At 37.9% G+C, this 19,983-nt stretch overlaps 1 protein-coding gene and 1 long non-coding RNA gene across 3 annotated transcripts in view; one reads left to right on the forward strand and one right to left on the reverse strand.

Moving 5' to 3' along the window:
* Window positions 1-19,983, forward strand: part of LOC107217405 (regulating synaptic membrane exocytosis protein 1) — a 1,749,170-nt gene that overhangs the window by 1,117,939 nt on the left and 611,248 nt on the right. The gene's annotated exons all lie outside the window — the stretch shown is intronic.
* On the reverse strand, window positions 15,964-16,959 carry LOC124295526. Its single transcript, XR_006905477.1, has 3 exons — window positions 16,937-16,959; window positions 16,316-16,580; window positions 15,964-16,094 (listed from the first exon to the last, which is right to left on the reverse strand). It is a non-coding gene; the product is annotated as an uncharacterized LOC124295526 (long non-coding RNA).

The raw sequence follows: 19,983 nt of genomic DNA on the forward strand, positions 1-19,983 counted from the left end.
TCCGCTCCGCGCAGCCCAGACGCAAACCCTTTTCCGCGATGACGTCACAGTCTGCCGTACCAAAGGTCAAAACCGTGCAACCTTACCGACAGTTGTATCGGTCGAAGGTCGAAATCGTGGTGTTTTACCGACAATCTTACCGACCGAAGGTCTGTAGTGCTCGCCTGCCAACGGTAGAGGGCGCAGCGGGGGCGAGAACTTTTTTACCGTCCCGCATTCTTTTCCCACGATAGGACTGCTGATGTGTAACATGAACCACTCCGAATTCCTTTCCCACGGTAGGACTGCTGATGTGTAATATCAACCACCCCACATTCCTTTCCCACCTTTTCAACCACGCGACATTCCAAAATTAATAGTTCCGAGAATTGTTTGTCCCAAATTCAACGTCGCACCGAAATCCTTTGACCGCATGCCACTCGCCGTCAAGTCGAAACTTTTCGAACTCATTGTTTTGTCTAACCACCTTATCAACCATGTGACATTCCAAAATTAATAGTTCCGAGAATTGTTTGTCCCAAATTCAACGTCGCACCGAAATCCTTTGACCGCGTGCCGCTCACCGTCAAGTCGAAACTTGTCGAACGCATTGTTTTGTCTAAAATCCTTTGACCGCATGCCGCTCACCTTCGAAACTCGTCGGACGATTCCGAGAATTGTTTTTCACTTAATCGGATGTCGGTTTGATATCCAAGGTCGACCGATAGCCGCGGTACATTCAAAGCCATGGATCTGCGGTGTTGGGTTACCATCGCTGTTGGAATGCCAAAAGGTGCGCGCGCATCCGTACAGCTGCCCTATAAAAAGGACGCTCATCACAGCAAACGATCATCACGTCACAACCTGTCAAGTATACGTGAGGAAAAAGCTCAAGATGGAATCCGCGAAGTGTTTGAGATTGATCGATATTATGGAATCGGCGTTCAAGATTTTATCGGAAAAATCGTCACCGGCAGAAATTGCAAAATGGATTCGATTCGGAACCCAAAATATCAGGCTTTTGAATAGAATCTTACGCAACAACGCCTCAACGATCGGGGAGAATACAAGAATTTTGACAACAATTGGAATTCTGAAATCGTTGGCAGTCAAATTTCAACAATTTCAAAAAGTGGGTGACGGATTACGAAGCCGACGAAGGAGCGATCGAGTACGGTGGGAAGATTTGGAGACAGCTTTCGAGAGTCGAATTCGAACGGGAGCCATTATCAATCTGCGGCATAAAGATTTGAACAGGTTTTTGGAAGATGCGAAACACCTCGTCGTTGCAAGACTGAAGAAAATGCTACGAAAAGTGGGAAGTTTAAAAGCAAACTGTGTCTTGTGTTGTAAATTCAATATAACGAAAAACGCTGAACTTGTTGAGGAAATCAAATATTTTAACACCAGAAACCAGATCATCCTCCAGCCAGCTGACATACACGGGTAATTCGAAGAGAACGTAAAGCAAAAAGTGTTGGCCAAGGTGGAAGATTTTCAAGAGAGAGACTCTGGTTGGTCGCTGACCGAAATAATCAATTTGACTGTAAATATCAACAAGTACGTGCCACTGCGACGCGGTGTGTTCACATACACACCACTACCGAAAGATATTCAAGATAAGAAGGCTGTCGTCAACATCCGTAACAGAGACGCGTATTGCTTCCTCTGGTCGGTCACCGCAGCCCTCTTTCCAGCCAACAACAAAAATCCCAATGAAATTACTTCGTATCCACATTTCAGCTCAGTGCTACAATACGACGGGTTGCATTTTCCAATGTCTCTAGACAAAAACACCATTTCAAAATTTGAGAAGCTTAACGGTCTTTCAATTAACGTTTACGGTGTAGACCAAGGTGATCGGAAAAAAAGTGAAATAGTACCGATTCACCTGAGTCAGAATGAGTCTGATAAACCTGTGATTCATCTTTTGGCGATCGAAACTGAAATCCCTGACGATGATGATGTAGATATGGAAAATTATGAAAAAAACAGAATCTTTCATTTTACTTGTATTCGAAATCTGTCTCGATTAACAAGATCTCAAATTTCCAAGCATAAATGTCGTACTTGGTTGTGCGATAGGTGTCTGTCTCATTTTAATTTCGAAAGATGTTTGTTGGAGCACCGAGCTGATTGCATGAATTTAAACAAAACCAAAGTTATTCTACCTACAGATGAGGAAAAAATACTCAAATTCAAAAATTTCAAGCACAAAGAAACCGTTCCATTCTGCATTTACGCGGATCTCGAATGTTTACTGCAACCCACACATGAAAGTTTTGGGGAAAATAGAACAATTTATCAGAAGCATCTTCCGTACAGTATAGCTTACTATCTACATTGTGCGTTTGACGATTCGCTTGCGAATTTCAAAATTAATCGTGGGGAGACTTGCGTTCAATGGTTTGTGAATGAGTTAGCGGAATTGGCACATTCGTTGGAAGTTTATTTCAAAACTGTTGTACCGATGGAACCACTAAATTTCAATCAAATCAACGAATTTCACTCAACAACAGTGTGTCACATTTGTGAAAAACCGTTTACACTCGCAGACGTGAAACATCGTGATCACTGCCATTTCACGGGAAAGTACCGTGGTGCTGCTCACCGAGGTTGCAATCTAAATTACCAAAATTCGCACATTATCCCAGTGATATTTCACAATCTGTCGGGTTACGATTCACATTTTCTGATCAAAGCACTGGCTACATCGTTCGAGGGCAGAATTGAGCTTCTACCCGTAAACAAAGAAAAGTACATTTCTTTTACAAAATATGTCGAGGGGACAGATATAAAGTTTAGATTCGTAGATTCGTACCGTTTAATGCCCAGTAGTCTTGAGAAATTAGCAACGTATCTCGGTGATGATCAGAAATCAATCACACGAAAATTTTATCATAGCTCAGATAAATTTCAGTTATTGACCAGAAAAGGAGTGTTCCCGTACGAATACATAGACAGTTGGAAGAAGCTCGAGGACAGACGGTTACCATCCAAACAACAATTTTACTCAAAATTAAATGATCAGGATATATCAGACGACGACTATGCGCATGCATGTAAAGTTTGGCAAACTTTTAACGTTCAAACTTTGGGAGAGTATTCGGACTTGTATTTACAGACGGACGTGTTTTTACTGGCTGACGTTTTTCAAAATTTTCGACAGAGCTGTTGGACGACGTACAAACTGGACGCGTTACATTACTACACAGCGCCCGGTCTGTCGTTTGATGCAATGTTAAAATGTACAGGCATCGAACTCGAGCTTCTCACCGACATAGACATGGTTATGTTTATCGAAAAGGGTATTCGTGGTGGTGTATCACAGTGTTCGAACAGATACGCAAAGGCCAACAATAGATATATGGGAGAGGAATTCGATCCTGAGGTCGAAGAATCTTATCTCATGTACTTTGACGTTAATAATTTGTACGGTGCTGCTATGAGCTTTGCTCTGCCATACAGTTCCTTCGAATGGTTATCAGACTTCGGACAATGCGACGTTCTTACCATCTCGGACGATGCGGAGTTTGTTTACATACTGGAGGTGGATTTGGAATATCCTGAGGAACTGCATGAAATTCATAAGGATTTACCACTGTGTCCGGAGCACTACATACCTCCGATCTCGAATAGTGAGCAACCGAAATTGACGCCCACGCTACTTTTCAAGAAAAACTACGTTGTTCACTACAGGGTTTTGAAACAATGCTTACAATTAGGCTTAAAATTACTCAAAATTCACAGAGTTCTCAAATTCAGACAAACCCCGTGGCTCACAAAATACATAGATTTGAATACCGATTTGCGCAAAAAATCTCACAACGAATTCGAGAAAAATTTTTACAAACTGATGAACAATGCAGTTTTTGGCAAAACAATGGAAAATGTTAGGAAGTATAGAGATGTCAGACTGATCACGAAATGGGATGGAAGATACGGTGCTAGAGCTACTATAGCCAAACCCAATTTTCACAGCTGCACCGTTTTCGGCAAAGATATAATTATCGTTGAAATGAGTAAGACGAAAGTCAAGTTGAATAAACCATTGTATGCAGGTTTCTCCATCATGGATCTGGCTAAAACATATATCTACGATTTTCATTACAATTACATTAAGCAGAAATTCGGCAATCGAGCAAAATTAATGTATACGGATACCGACAGTTTGATTTACAATTTTACCGTCCCCGACATATACGAACATATAAAGGAGGACTTGCACAAATTCGACACGTCGGATTATCCGCTTGACAACGTTTACGGAATGCCTCTAGCGAACAAAAAAGTTCTCGGCTTGAGGAAAGATGAGAATAATGGAAAAATAATGCTGGAATTTGTAGGATTAAGAGCTAAACTGTACGCATTCCGAGTCTTGGGAGATGAGAAAGACAATAAACGTGCCAAAGGTGTCAAAGGATCAGCGTTGAGAAAAATAACTTTCAACGATTATTTGGAATGTATTTTGAACCGTGAAAATCTATCCTCAAATCAGCATTTGATATTGAGTCGGAAGCACGAGGTATACACCGTAGAACAGCAGAAAGTAGCACTGAGCTGGAATGACGACAAGCGGATCGTGTTTCAAAATACAACCGACACGCTTCCGTGGGGCTACAAGCCTACACCTTAGCTTTGTAATTTATAACTGTACCATGATGTATAAAATATTATTGTTATGTAGGATAGTGAATAAGAACGCTCCGAAATATAAGAAATTGTACAACGATGCATATGTCTGTCGATTGTCTAAAAAATAAAGACGCATACTTGTTGTGTGTCGGATATAAAATAAAGAGGGACATACGTTTTTATAAAAAAATTCATTTATTCAAATGTTACGCATCCGATTCGTTTATCCAACTGTTGTGTGTATTGTCAAAACCTAACCATTTAACGTATATTTTTCTTCCGCGCTTCTTGAGCACCTTCTCCACCAGATAGATATCCGGATGTTTAACCTTGAGGAGCTCTTGTTCGTAGAAACCACCAGCGATGGGTTGATCTCGGTAGTCTTTGAGCTTGTACGTCACAGGATGAGTATTTTCCACTCGACTTATCGTGAATATTTCAGTCGTCCAATTGGGAGTGTAACCTTTCTCGAAGACATTTTTGAATATGCTGATTCGAACTTTGTCGCCGGATTTGAACTTTGCCGATACGGTAGGTATCGCTCGAAGCCCTCCGTACGCCTGACGTAATAACAGCCTCTCGTTTGCAACGGTAACATCCGACGGTTTCATTCTTATGGTTCGGTGTTTGACGTTGTTGCAAGCCGAAACCAAATCAGATAAGATATCGAGCCACTTGTAGCTTCCTTGCATGCTGAACCGTGTCCATATTTTACCTTTCAGCGTGCGATTGAAACGTTCACAGATCGAAGCCTTCAAATTACTGTACGTGGAGTAAAGTTTGATTCCGTAACGTGTCATAAGCGATTCAAATTTCGAGTTGTAAAATTCCGTTCCTCTGTCAACGTGTAAATTTTTCGGTACCCGTCCTTGAACAAGCACAGATTCCATTGCCTTCGTAACATCATCTCCAGACTTGCTCTTTATCGGTACAGCCCACGCATACTTTGAAAAGATATCAATGACTGTGAGCATGTACTTGTAACCTTTGTTTTGTCCAGCGTATGACGTCATATCAACAAGATCCGCCTGCCAGGTCTCGTCGATGCCGCGCACGTCGACGCGGGTAATTCCGTCACCAGTGCTTGCTTTTCCTCGTTCATATTCCAACGCTCTTAGTCGGGTGTCCAATTTGGAAATGTTATCAGCGTTTCGAATCGACAGGTCTCTGCCTGTTTCAAAGTCTGTGGAAAAGGTATCCAAGGCTTTCTCCGTGGTGAGCTCTAAAGCTTTGATCATTTGATCGAGGTTGTCGATTTGTTTTTGCAGCACGTTGAATTTTCGTCTCAAGATTTTTAAAGTTACAGCATTGTTCGGCTCTGCGGGATCTGCGACATTGCACAGTCTCTTGTTCCGTATATTACGCTTCGACTGCCATGACTTTGACGTTGATATAAGCTGAACTTTGTATAACTTTTTTGACTTGCATGTATCATGTAAGACTGACGAGTCTGCATCGGATGCGTTGAACTTATATATATATATATGTAAGTTTGTGGCCTGTTTACCCAAACTTATTTATGAAAAACAACAAACACGCTGAACGGGTTACGGAAAGGATAACCAAGAGTGACCATCGCGGAATCATCGCCTCGGGAGAGAGGGGAGTGATTGACAGGCGCTCGAGACATCCACTAGCGTCATAGTGAATGCTCTGTAAAATATATTGTAAATTATATTGTAAATTATTCTTATCATTGTCAACTAAGCCTACAATCCCGATCGTCAAAACCGACATTGTTGTTGATTTAGGTGACTATAAGTGTTATAATTATTTTTGTTATTATTTATGTAATTATTTGTGATTGGTGTTAATATAATGTTCTAGTATCGTTTCTACATCAACCCAAGTCGTTGAGACTCAGGAATTATTATTCCCGCAACCCTTTTAAGTTATAAGAGTCACGCTTTTAACTTAAAAATCAACAACAAAATGGAGAAGGTCAAGGTAAAATTCCAGTTCGCCGCAGAAGCCTGGGATGCCAAGACGACCGTCATCAAGGTTAAATCCATCCAAGTATTGGAACAGGAACAAATTTTTTCTTTTGAACAAAAAGATCAACCGATTTCAAACCATGCCGAGCTGGCCAAATTACCAGTGGTCAAAGGAATTATCAAGAGTCTGGATAAAAGAGGGAAGCAGAGAAAAGCTATCGTCTCACTGGACGCGCATCTGCAAAGGTTATACTTCGATGAGGAGGGTAATGTAGTGTTCAACGAGTATTACCTGGAGGAAATAGAAACCCCCCAACCCACTCCAAACTCATCCAGTTTAACAGTTCCGGCACGTGAAACCCCGATTCAATTAACTTCGAAGGGCATTTTATTAGAAAAATTTTCAAACAGAAATCAGAACGCAAAGTCATGGCTCACTTTATTTGTTCTTGAATGTGAAAGATTTAAAGTGGAAGAAAATCAATTCCCCGAGGTTCTGAAACTAGTTTTAGAAGGACCAGCCATAGACTGGTTTACATCAATTTTTAAAACTTATGGTATGACGTAACCTTGGAGCTTTTGGGAAAGTTCCTTTCTGGAAACATTCGGGGAAAAATCGTGGTCAGAGGTCGAATACGCTTACTCTTTTCGTTGGATAAGTGGACCATATTTAGATTTTGCATTAAAAAAGAGAAACCTATTAATAGATGCAGATCCAGAATTAGGCGTCAGTTCACAAATAAATTTTATCGTTATTGCCCTGCCAAAATTTGTTCGATCACACCTTCATAAACGTGAATTGAAAACAATAGAAAATTTAATGTCTAGTCTGAGTCAACTTCAACCAGTATCAAACAATAACAGCTCACGTATAGAAGTAAATAAGCAAAATCGAAAGTTTGATCCATGTCGTATTTGCGAGAAAGCCGGTTATAAAAATAGATTCCATCCAGAGGAAATTTGCAGAAATGCAAGACCAGCGATTATCAAATCTGCCGAATCAAAAAACTAGATAGCCTCCCACTTATAAGACTACATGTTATCGTAAATTGTAATGAAAAGGCAGTTGCTCTTTACGATTCAGGAGCCAATGTGTCCTTGATTAATTATACATTTTACAAAAAATTAAAAATGAATATCTCTATGAGTGGGGGCTCAACAATAAGAACAATGGGCGGCGTAGCAAGTACGAATGGAAGGGTATTTCTGAAATTAAAGATATTTGAAATAGAAAAAGTAGCGCCATTCCTAATAATGAAAAATGATTTATTTGAAGAAGATTTGTTGCTTGGCTTGGATTGTATAAAATCATTCCGATTGCGTCAAAACGAAAATCTTGAAATTTCTCAAAATATAAGTTCGAACCAAAGTTTTGATTGCGTTAAAATAAACTATGCTTCGAACAATAACGAAGATAGTCTGAATGGTTTGTTAAATAAATACGATTCAGTCTTCGCCAAGGAAAAGTTCGATATAGGTACAGTCAGAAACTTCGAAGCAAGAATAAAATTAACGGAAAATAAGTACATATCGAGAAAACCATATAAGTGCTCTATTCCCGATAAATTAGAAATAGAATTTCAAATAAAGAAATTATTGGAATTAGGATTGATCGAGGAGTCGTATAGTCCATATGCCTCACCAGTGACCTTAGTACACAAGAAAGATGAAGACAAAAAATCGCGACTATGTATTGATTATCGCGAACTAAATAAACTCATTGTACCAGAAGGTTACCCCTTTCCTAGAATTGATGATCTGATTGCTCGTGTTGGGAGGTGTGTTTACTTCTCGAAGTTAGATATCAACTCAGCATTCTGGTCAATACCATTACGTGCGAAAGATAAATATAAAACGGCTTTCGTCACACACCACGGTCACTGGCAATGGGCGTGTCTTCCTTTTGGCTTACAATCGGCTCCAGCAATATTCCAACGAATACTTTCAACCATAATTAGAAATAACAATTTAGACACCTTTGCAATTAATTATATCGATGATATTCTGATATTTTCGAAAAATTACGATGAACACGTACAACATATTAAACAAACATTGGAAGTTTTACATGAGCAAGGCTTGAAATTAAATACGAATAAATGCAGTTTTGCAAAAAAAGAAGTTACGTATCTAGGACACACAATATCAAACAATAGTGTAAAACCGATTAATGACAATTTAATAGCGATCAAAAACTTTCCGATTCCGAAAACAAAAAAACAAGTTAGACAATTCCTGGGGAAAGTAAATTTTTATCTGAAATATATTCCTAGATCCTCAATTATCTTGGATCCATTGCACAATCTCTTGCGAAAAAATGTGCAGTTCGATTGGTCCGCTAGATGTCAAAACAGTTTTGATAAGGTTAAGGGTTGTTTATGTGAAGCACCAATTCTAGCAATATTCGACCCCACTAAACCAATTTTCATATATACAGATGCTAGTTTAGAAGGCGTGGGTGCAATACTAAAACAACCTCAAGAAGATAACACACTTAAACCGGTCTTCTATTTTTCGCGAAAGTTGTCAGAATCTCAAAAAATAAAAAGAGCTATATTTATTGAATGTTTAGCAATCAAAGAGGCGATTCTATATTGGCAATATCACTTAATAGGACAAAAATTTAAAATATTCACAGACCATGAACCTTTACGTAATTTCAACATAAAAAATTGCAAAGATACAGAACTTTTACACATATTAAATTACATTTCACAATTTACATTTGATATCGAATATAATCCCGGCATAAATAATTCAGAGGCTGATTGCTTATCAAGAAACCCGGTTCTATCAGAAAACAAAAATGATGAAGGTTCTAAAATACAAATCGTCAACTTCATAACTATGCAAAACATCTTACAGAACCAAAAAGAATTAAAGTGGGACAAACATTGTAGTAAAGAAAATGATATTATATACAAAACCTTGAACAAAAGGAAAAAGATCTGGTTAACAGAAGAATATGGTATTGCAGCCCTTGAAAACTTACATAGGTCACAAGGTCACATTGGAACTAAACAGATGACACTTACGATTACACCAATATTTTATTTTAAAAATATGCACAAACATATTAAAATGATCTGCAGATCATGCGAAACTTGTATCAAAAATAAAACAAGATTTGGAAACTTTAAGGCGCCATTGTCGCAGTTGGGTCCTGCGTCCAAGCCGTTAGAAATAGTTTCATTAGATACAATAGGCGGTTTCACGGGAAATAAATCTCAAAAAAAGTACATGCACTTAATGGTAGATCAATTAACTCGATATGCATTTATCTCCACTTCAAAAACACAAATAGCAAAAGATTTTATAAACCTAGTCCAAATAATAGAAAAGAGAGGTAAAATTCAAACAGTTCTGACAGACCAATATCCTGGGATAAATTCCAAAGAATTCAAGAAATATTTGAAAGAAAAAAATATAACACTGATTTTCACAGCGGTAGATTGTCCGTTTTCCAATGGACAAAACGAGCGTACAAACCAAACATTAGTAAACAGAATTCGCTGTAAACTTTACGAAAACCAAAATAAATCATGGACAACAATTGCCGAACAATGCATAAGTGAATATAACAATACAGTACATAGCTCTACAGGTTTTTCACCAAACTATTTGCTCTCGGGAATGGACAGGTCAATAATTCCAAAGGAATTAAATGAAAACACAGAAGAAAATTTAGATGTCAATAGAGCAAAAGCATTAGAAAATTCCATAAAATCGCATAACAGGAATAAATTATACTACGACACTCACACAAATGCAATAGAATATAAAGTAAATGACTTAGTGTATATACAAAATGGGAATAAATTAAATAGAAAAAAATTAGATCCCGTCCGAACTGGACCATTCAAAATTACAAAAAAAAATATCTAAATCCATTTATGAAATTGATATCGGTACAAGAAAAAAAGATGTAAATATTTTTCACAAAAGCAAAATGGTCCCATATTTACAACCCGTCCCAGATCCTAACCAATCCTCTCCGGGAAGGGGGGATGTAAGTTTGTGGCCTGTTTACCCAAACTTATTTATGAAAAACAACAAACACGCTGAACGGGTTACGGAAAGGATAACCAAGAGTGACCATCGCGGAATCATCGCCTCGGGAGAGAGGGGAGTGATTGACAGGCGCTCGAGACATCCACTAGCGTCATAGTGAATGCTCTGTAAAATATATTGTAAATTATATTGTAAATTATTCTTATCATTGTCAACTAAGCCTACAATCCCGATCGTCAAAACCGACATTGTTGTTGATTTAGGTGACTATAAGTGTTATAATTATTTTTGTTATTATTTATGTAATTATTTGTGATTGGTGTTAATATAATGTTCTAGTATCGTTTCTACATCAACCCAAGTCGTTGAGACTCAGGAATTATTATTCCCGCAACCCTTTTAAGTTATAAGAGTCACGCTTTTAACTTAAATATATATATATATACTAGCTGACCCGGCCACGCGTTGCTGTAGCTAAAGTTTTTGTTATATTACATTATAGTAAACAATCTAAGAGGAACAATAAGAAAACATCAGTCACGGAGTCCACTATGCTTTTTCACACAGATGGTATTTGTAAAAAAATATGGTGATCTCCTTATTTGACTTTCTACTACTATAACCCTTTAGTACAATGAAATTATTTACGAACAAAGACGAAAATGTTGATGTTGGTATACAAATTCACTGGATTGAGATTTGAAGGGGAAGTACATTGAACACAATCAATTAAAATGTTCTTACACTTGATATTAACCATAAATCAGTAGGTACGAAATAAAAATTTATCAGATTTATTATTTCCATTTAATTTTATAACAAATATAAGTATATTACAGTATAATACAGTAAATAACATGTGACGCTTAAACTCATGAATGAGGTAGGCAAGGCAGACAGTCTCAAACTTTTAAACATTAATATCTATTTTTTTGAATTATAAATACTTTCAATTTCAATTTAATTTAACACCAATCGGTGCACAATGTTTTTGGTTAACCTGTCTTTAGCTAACACAAATAGATTTGACGGTTTCCCAACACGTGAACACGCAACATATAGTTGCCCATGAGAAAAACATGGATTTTCCAAATCTAAACCACAAATGGACATTGTTTGACCTTGAGATTTATTTACAGACATGGCGAAAGCTAAACGAATTGGAAACTGTAGCCTTTTGAAGGGTATGGTAGAATCTGATGGTATCATCGGAATACGTGGCAGCAGGACCACTTTTCCTTTAAACTTCCCAGCCAAAATGGTTGCTTCAAGAATGTTTCCGGTGATCTTTTTGATGACCAAACGCGTACCGTTACAGAATTGAGGTGGATTCAAATTACGGAGGAGAATAATAGGGGAACCAATCTTTAATCGAAGATTATGTGGTGGCATTCCAGGGATATCTAATGAATTTAAAAATTCAATCGGAAAATTTACACTTTCATTTTCATCAACAACAGTATCGATTGATTTAAAAGACATCAGATCACCTGGTAACAACTGTTGTATCTGGAAGTTAATTTCGTCAACATCAACGTTTTTGGCTGCCAAAATCGCCCGTTGACTAAGCCATTCATGATTGAAATAATTATTCTGTATATCCGGGAAAATACTCTGAATCAATTCATTTTTATCCAGAACAACAGTGCCAAAATTGTCTGGTAGTTTAATGCATTGCGTATTTGGTTGCAGTTCTATTTTACCGTTCCCAATATCTAGTAGTTGTTCGGAAAATATTTGTGCTGATGGATCATTTTGCAATTGTACTCGCATATTTATGGTCAATCGAAGTGTTTCAACACTTCGCCATGAGAATGATTGTTTCAAACATGCATTAATCTCATCCGCGAAAGTAGAGCGAGGTATAACCGGTAAGGTCTGCCGGAAGTCACCAGACAAAAGTAAGATAGCACCACCGAAAAGTTTATTATTGCTGTTTAAATCTTGCATAGTTCTGTTTAATGCTTCAAGTGAATATTTGTGTGCCATTGTGCACTCATCCCAAATTATTATAGAACTCTTCCGCAACACTGCAGCTATTCCACTATTCTTTTTGATGTTACACATTGCATCTGGTTTATTATGAACGTCCAATGGCAGCTTGAATGTTGAATGTGCTGTTCGCCCACCATCCAGTAAAATAGCCGCAATGCCTGACGATGCTACTGCTAATGCGATTTTTGTTGCGACCGTATTTTGGCAAGAATCAACGATATTAAAAATGTCTTACCGGTTCCACCGGGTGCATCCAAGAAAAAAAAACCGCCTTGTTCAGCAGCAACAGCCAGCATAATCCGATCATAAATAATTTTTTGTTCTGCTGTCAGTAATGGTTCACTGTTCATGATAATTGTTGCTAAATTTCCATGGTCATATTGATTTTCTCGTTGTAAATCGGTATTGACTAAGTCGGTGGCTGGACGATTAGGTGATGGCATACCATAATGATTAAGTGGTAAATTTGAAATAAGAACACATAAATCCTCGATCAAGACCAATGCTTCATTGTACATCTCTGGTGTATAATCTATGTTTTGGCATTGATTTGTTTGTCTAATTCGGTGCAAGATGTCTTATGTCATACAATTTTTATATTTTTCCCACAAAGTTTGTGCTTGCGAGGGATAACATGTCGTCAAAATAATTGCAAACAACTGACGAATGTTATTCGGTGTTGATGTCAACGCAGCATCAGCAAGCGTTAAGTCCCAATGGTTATCGTCTTCTAGCAATTGCAGTTCACGACATGCATCCTGGTATGTATTAAATACAAGACCATTAACTGTTCGTAAAAACTCAAAAGACGTTGGTCCGGGAACATTCACCAATAACAAACGTAAATAGAAGCACTCACGTTGCTTTGGATGTACCGTGTAAAGTCTCCCCAATGTCTTAGCTTTGAATATGCCTGTAATGGAAGGATGTGGTTTTCCTTGTTTCCGTGGCTCCCATTTTTTACTGGATTAGTTCCATGTGAAATAACGTGGAACATCACCATACACCAATGTCTTCGCGAATTGGCCAAAAACATCAGGTTTTTGACACAATGTAAAAAATTCAGTTAGAGTCGTTTTCGGAGCTTCGAACGCTCTTTGGAGAACATTTTCTTCAGTGAAGTATACACGTTGACCGTTTTCAAGATGTATTGCCAGATGTTGGACAGCAGGATCTCTTTCGTGGATGGGAAAGCTGAGAATATGCCAAATAGCTTCATTGCTGCTAATGTATCTGCCCATTTGGTATCGTGCTATTTCGTCATTTTTATTTATGTTTTGTACTTCAAATATGGCCAAATCACTGCCTTTGTTTACATATTTACAAATATACTTAATTGATTTAACAGAACTGCAAAGCTCAACATTGTTATGAGCTTTGTAAGTTTTTGAAAGTAGTGGTGAGTATGGTACCACCCACTGATTATCAAACCCAACTTGATTTAGAAAGTTCGGCAGTCGCATTGTAAATGTATGGCCACCATTCTCAGTACTTCTGCGGCGATAGATTGGATAACCATCAATATCCGTGATCGTGTCATTCGTATGCGGCTTTGGGAAGTTTTTTTTACATTTTCCATTTTCCATGCACGGCGACGTCATGTTGAAAACACCGCATGGCCCATGGATCATGTGTTATGTGACAATATCAAATAATTCTTGATCAATTAATGGGTCTGGAATTTCGGCTGAAATTATTTGATCGATTTCTTCAGGACGGATTCTATCTTTAAGCCAAACCAAAATGTGGGCATGAGGCAAACCTCGCTTTTGCCACTCTATCGTATACAGCCAACAACGTGTGATACCAAAACTTGAATATTTAACAATAAAATCAATTAAGGATTTCAATTTTTGTTTAAACACACGTGCAGTTAAATCATGACGATGAATGGCTTGTTGTCCTGGCAATAGTAAAGTTTGTATCTCTTCCCAATTCGGATTACATGTGAATGTAATAAATAAATCCGGTCGGCCGTAATGACGTACGTAAGTCATCGCATCTTGTATGTATTCCTGCATGTTCCGTGGACTGCCGATGTAGCTTGAAGGTAAAATGAAAGCATTACCGATGTCATTGGGATTTAAATTTCCATCGATGTTTCCAGCAACAGCATCTCGTTACTGAATATATTCTTCCGATCGTAGTTTTGCCTGGTTGAATCGAAGGAATCGCAAGCGTTCGCTTTCGACCTTGGCATACATATCAACAATGTATTGATGGAACAGCTGACGATATCGAAGGATATAATTGTCTTGATGTTGTCTAACCATTATTCGGTGTGCGTAGTAGTTCATTGAGCTAACTTTATTATTTCTGTAATCACCTAAAAAAATAAAAAATAAAATGCAATACGAAATTAAAATCTATACATACAGTAAGAAAGTAAATAGATAATTGTCAAATTTACCGTTATTTGGATCATACTGTTTGATATTAAGGTGATATTCATCTTGTCCTTGCCAAAATATCAATGGATATTGTAGTGCGTCATATGAACGGTGTAGATCCGAAATCGTACTGACAGTGTTGTCTCGCCGTGTAATTTTTATAGATCTTTTGTCAACTGGATCACCAACCATGATAACAGCAACCTCATCAACAGTTGGAGCGTTGAATCTACCAGCATGTTCACCTAATGGTACTTTGTCGGCTTTTATGACGATTTGATAATTGTCATTTTGCAGTCGTGGCGAAACTCTTTTGATCAATTGAATTAGTTGATTGTGATCTTCTAAAAAATTTTCCAATAATATCACAATTGCTCTTTCCTCTGCTTGTTCAATAAAATTATACAGGCACCGAGTCGTCACGCGCTCTTCACAATCGTCCATAAAATGAATTTGAAGAAATTTCGGATTGTTATCAGGCATTGGCATCAGTGATCCGATTTTATGGTACACCTGGCCTTGAATTTTGAATGTAGTTTCAAAATTACGTCCATCGGATGCACGATCGCAAATTTTAGTTGCCCCAAATGACGTCATTTGGAAGCAAGAATTGAATTTGCGTATCTTACGCAAAAATAATTTGGAATCATCTGAATTGCCAGTAAGAAGGGATAATAAAGGCTCCGGCGGAGCGAGTAGAGGTGACAGCACAACTTTTCCTGATGCGCAGCACATGCCGGCTGCTTCATTCCGAAATTTCAATGCCTGACAATATTGACATACTTTATCCATTCCACCGACAGCAATTTTTGAATGCGCTGAGTAGTTAATATCTGGTGCATATTCAAAGGCAAGCCGAACGAATGATGCACGTGTTAATGAGCGGCTGATCCGTTGCCTTTGTCGATCTAGTACTCGTACTGTAGCTATGTTTCGTTCTCGTGCCGCTCTTGTTCTTGTAATATTCTGTTGCAGACGTTCGTCATGCTGTTCTTGAGATTCTTGTGCACGACTTTCTGCAGTCCTGATTCTTTGAGCTGCATTTCTTGTTTCGATTTGTTCTAGTAATTGCTGAGCTCTTTCAACACGTTTGCGTCGTGACCCTTTGCTGCTCGCGTTGTTGAGGTTAGATTTTTTCGGTGGCATTTGACTGAAAATAATAATTTAATCGTTTAAATATTAGAAAGAGGAACTGAAAAACATGTTATCATAGCACATTGAAATAATAAGTGCAAAAGTAATTTTCAATGGAGGTTGAATAAAAATAATATAAAAATTTTTGTACAATTATTGAAAAAGTGTGGGAAGCTTTGTGCCATTTTCTCATTGATATATTAATTAACTTTTATAAAACTATGTGATATGACTTACATGTATAAATTGAAATTATTGTTCCTGTGCTCCTACTGTGGCTATGTCTCGTTCTCCTGCTGCTCTTGTTCTTATGATATTCTCTTGAAGACGTTCGTTACACTGTTCTTGAGATTCTTGTGCATGACCTTCTGCTGTCCTGATTCTTTGAGCTGGATTTCTTGATTCAATTTGTTCTGCCAACTGATGGGCTCTTTTAATACGTTTGCGTCGTGCCTCTCTGGTGCTCGCGTTGTTGAGGTTAGATTTTTTCCGTGGCATTTGACTGAAAATAATGAATTAATCGTTTGAATATGAGAAAAAAAAAATTGGAAATCATTCTAATTAACTTTTATAATTATGTGATAATACTGACATGCACATATTTGAATTATAGAGTTTAAATAATAATTTCAATAAGAATTAAAATACTAATTTAATCGTTTAAATATCAGAAAAAAAATTTGAAAAACTTGTTATCATAGCACATTAAAATAATAAGTGCTAAATATTTTTTAATAGAGGTTAAATAAGAACAATAGAAAAAAATATTTGTACAGCTATTGAAAAAGTGTAGGAAATTGTGTATCATTTTTGCATTAACATTTTAATTAAATTTTATAATTATGTGATAATACTTACATACATATATTCAAATTAAATTATAAAGTTTTGATCAATGAAGCACAAATAAGTAAAAAACAGGATTAATTTCACTGTATTATCTTCATTGTAATATGAATGCAATTTACACTTCAGTCTAAGTAACACGTGGCCGGCTATGCTAACACCAAAAATTTAAAAAGTGGAAATAATTGAATTGTACGGTATTTCGTTCACTACAAAATGAATTTAATTAATTTTATAGCGTCAACAACACGTGGTAATTATGCTGTTAAAATGTAGCTTATATGACACGTTCGTAGATTTACCATAGCAGCGCCATCTATTGATTACTTACTCAACCCAGTCGAAAGGTATCGACATCTGTTAGAATCATTTGGAGTTAACAGATAATTGTGACTGTCAAATAATAACAGACAAATAATTAGCAATAAATTAAAATTGCGACTATAATTTGAGATTTAAACTATCCTATCTCTCAAGTTGGATCGAACTGCACATGGTGTGCGTATTTTATTATAATCGGTTAAGTGGTTTAGGAGTCCATTGAGGACAAACATTGTGACACGAGATTTATATATATTAAGATTAAGATAAGCCGATAGATCGCAAGAATTTGAAAACGGTGCGCACTGCGTTCTGCGCATATCGGAAAGAAAAATGACGTCAGAGATGCGGTGCGCACTGCGTTCTGCGCATCTCGGAGGGAAAAATGACGTCAGAGACGTCTGGGTCCACTCTTTATCCGACCCGCCATCCCTACATTTTTGAGTTTTATTGCTCTCCCGCCGTCTTTGACGTCATTTTCACCTCCGAGATGCGCAGAACGCAGTGCGCACCGCATCTCTGACGTCATTTTCCTTTCCGATATGCGCAGAACGCAGTGCGCACCGTTTTCAAATTCTTGCGATCTATCGGCTTATATATATATATATATATATATATATATATATATATAAGTTCAACGCATCCGATGCAGACTCGTCAGTCTTACATGATACATGCAAGTCAAAAAAGTTATACAAAGTTCAGCTTATATCAACGTCAAAGTCATGGCAGTCGAAGCGTAATATACGGAACAAGAGACTGTGCAATGTCGCAGATCCCGCAGAGCCGAACAATGCTGTAACTTTAAAAATCTTGAGACGAAAATTCAACGTGCTGCAAAAACAAATCGACAACCTCGATCAAATGATCAAAGCTTTAGAGCTCACCACGGAGAAAGCCTTGGATACCTTTTCCACAGACTTTGAAACAGGCAGAGACCTGTCGATTCGAAACGCTGATAACATTTCCAAATTGGACACCCGACTAAGAGCGTTGGAATATGAACGAGGAAAAGCAAGCACTGGTGACGGAATTACCCGCGTCGACGTGCGCGGCATCGACGAGACCTGGCAGGCGGATCTTGTTGATATGACGTCATACGCTGGACAAAACAAAGGTTACAAGTACATGCTCACAGTCATTGATATCTTTTCAAAGTATGCGTGGGCTGTACCGATAAAGAGCAAGTCTGGAGATGATGTTACGAAGGCAATGGAATCTGTGCTTGTTCAAGGACGGGTACCGAAAAATTTACACGTTGACAGAGGAACGGAATTTTACAACTCGAAATTTGAATCGCTTATGACACGTTACGGAATCAAACTTTACTCCACGTACAGTAATTTGAAGGCTTCGATCTGTGAACGTTTCAATCGCACGCTGAAAGGTAAAATATGGACACGGTTCAGCATGCAAGGAAGCTACAAGTGGCTCGATATCTTATCTGATTTGGTTTCGGCTTGCAACAACGTCAAACACCGAACCATAAGAATGAAACCGTCGGATGTTACCGTTGCAAACGAGAGGCTGTTATTACGTCAGGCGTACGGAGGGCTTCGAGCGATACCTACCGTATCGGCAAAGTTCAAATCCGGCGACAAAGTTCGAATCAGCATATTCAAAAATGTCTTCGAGAAAGGTTACACTCCCAATTGGACGACTGAAATATTCACGATAAGTCGAGTGGAAAATACTCATCCTGTGACGTACAAGCTCAAAGACTACCGAGATCAACCCATCGCTGGTGGTTTCTACGAACAAGAGCTCCTCAAGGTTAAACATCCGGATATCTATCTGGTGGAGAAGGTGCTCAAGAAGCGCGGAAGAAAAATATACGTTAAATGGTTAGGTTTTGACAATACACACAACAGTTGGATAAACGAATCGGATGCGTAACATTTGAATAAATGAATTTTTTTATAAAAACGTATGTCCCTCTTTATTTTATATCCGACACACAACAAGTATGCGTCTTTATTTTTTAGACAATCGACAGACATATGCATCGTTGTACAATTTCTTATATTTCGGAGCGTTCTTATTCACTATCCTACATAACAATAATATTTTATACATCATGGTACAGTTATAAATTACAAAGCTAAGGTGTAGGCTTGTAGCCCCACGGAAGCGTGTCGGTTGTATTTTGAAACACGATCCGCTTGTCGTCATTCCAGCTCAGTGCTACTTTCTGCTGTTCTACGGTGTATACCTCGTGCTTCCGACTCAATATCAAATGCTGATTTGAGGATAGATTTTCACGGTTCAAAATACATTCCAAATAATCGTTGAAAGTTATTTTTCTCAACGCTGATCCTTTGACACCTTTGGCACGTTTATTGTCTTTCTCATCTCCCAAGACTCGGAATGCGTACAGTTTAGCTCTTAATCCTACAAATTCCAGCATTATTTTTCCATTATTCTCATCTTTCCTCAAGCCGAGAACTTTTTTGTTCGCTAGAGGCATTCCGTAAACGTTGTCAAGCGGATAATCCGACGTGTCGAATTTGTGCAAGTCCTCCTTTATATGTTCGTATATGTCGGGGACGGTAAAATTGTAAATCAAACTGTCGGTATCCGTATACATTAATTTTGCTCGATTGCCGAATTTCTGCTTAATGTAATTGTAATGAAAATCGTAGATATATGTTTTAGCCAGATCCATGATGGAGAAACCTGCATACAATGGTTTATTCAACTTGACTTTCGTCTTACTCATTTCAACGATAATTATATCT

Source organism: Neodiprion lecontei, chromosome 7 (assembly GCF_021901455.1).
Source record: "Neodiprion lecontei isolate iyNeoLeco1 chromosome 7, iyNeoLeco1.1, whole genome shotgun sequence".
NCBI lineage: Eukaryota > Metazoa > Arthropoda > Insecta > Hymenoptera > Diprionidae > Neodiprion > Neodiprion lecontei.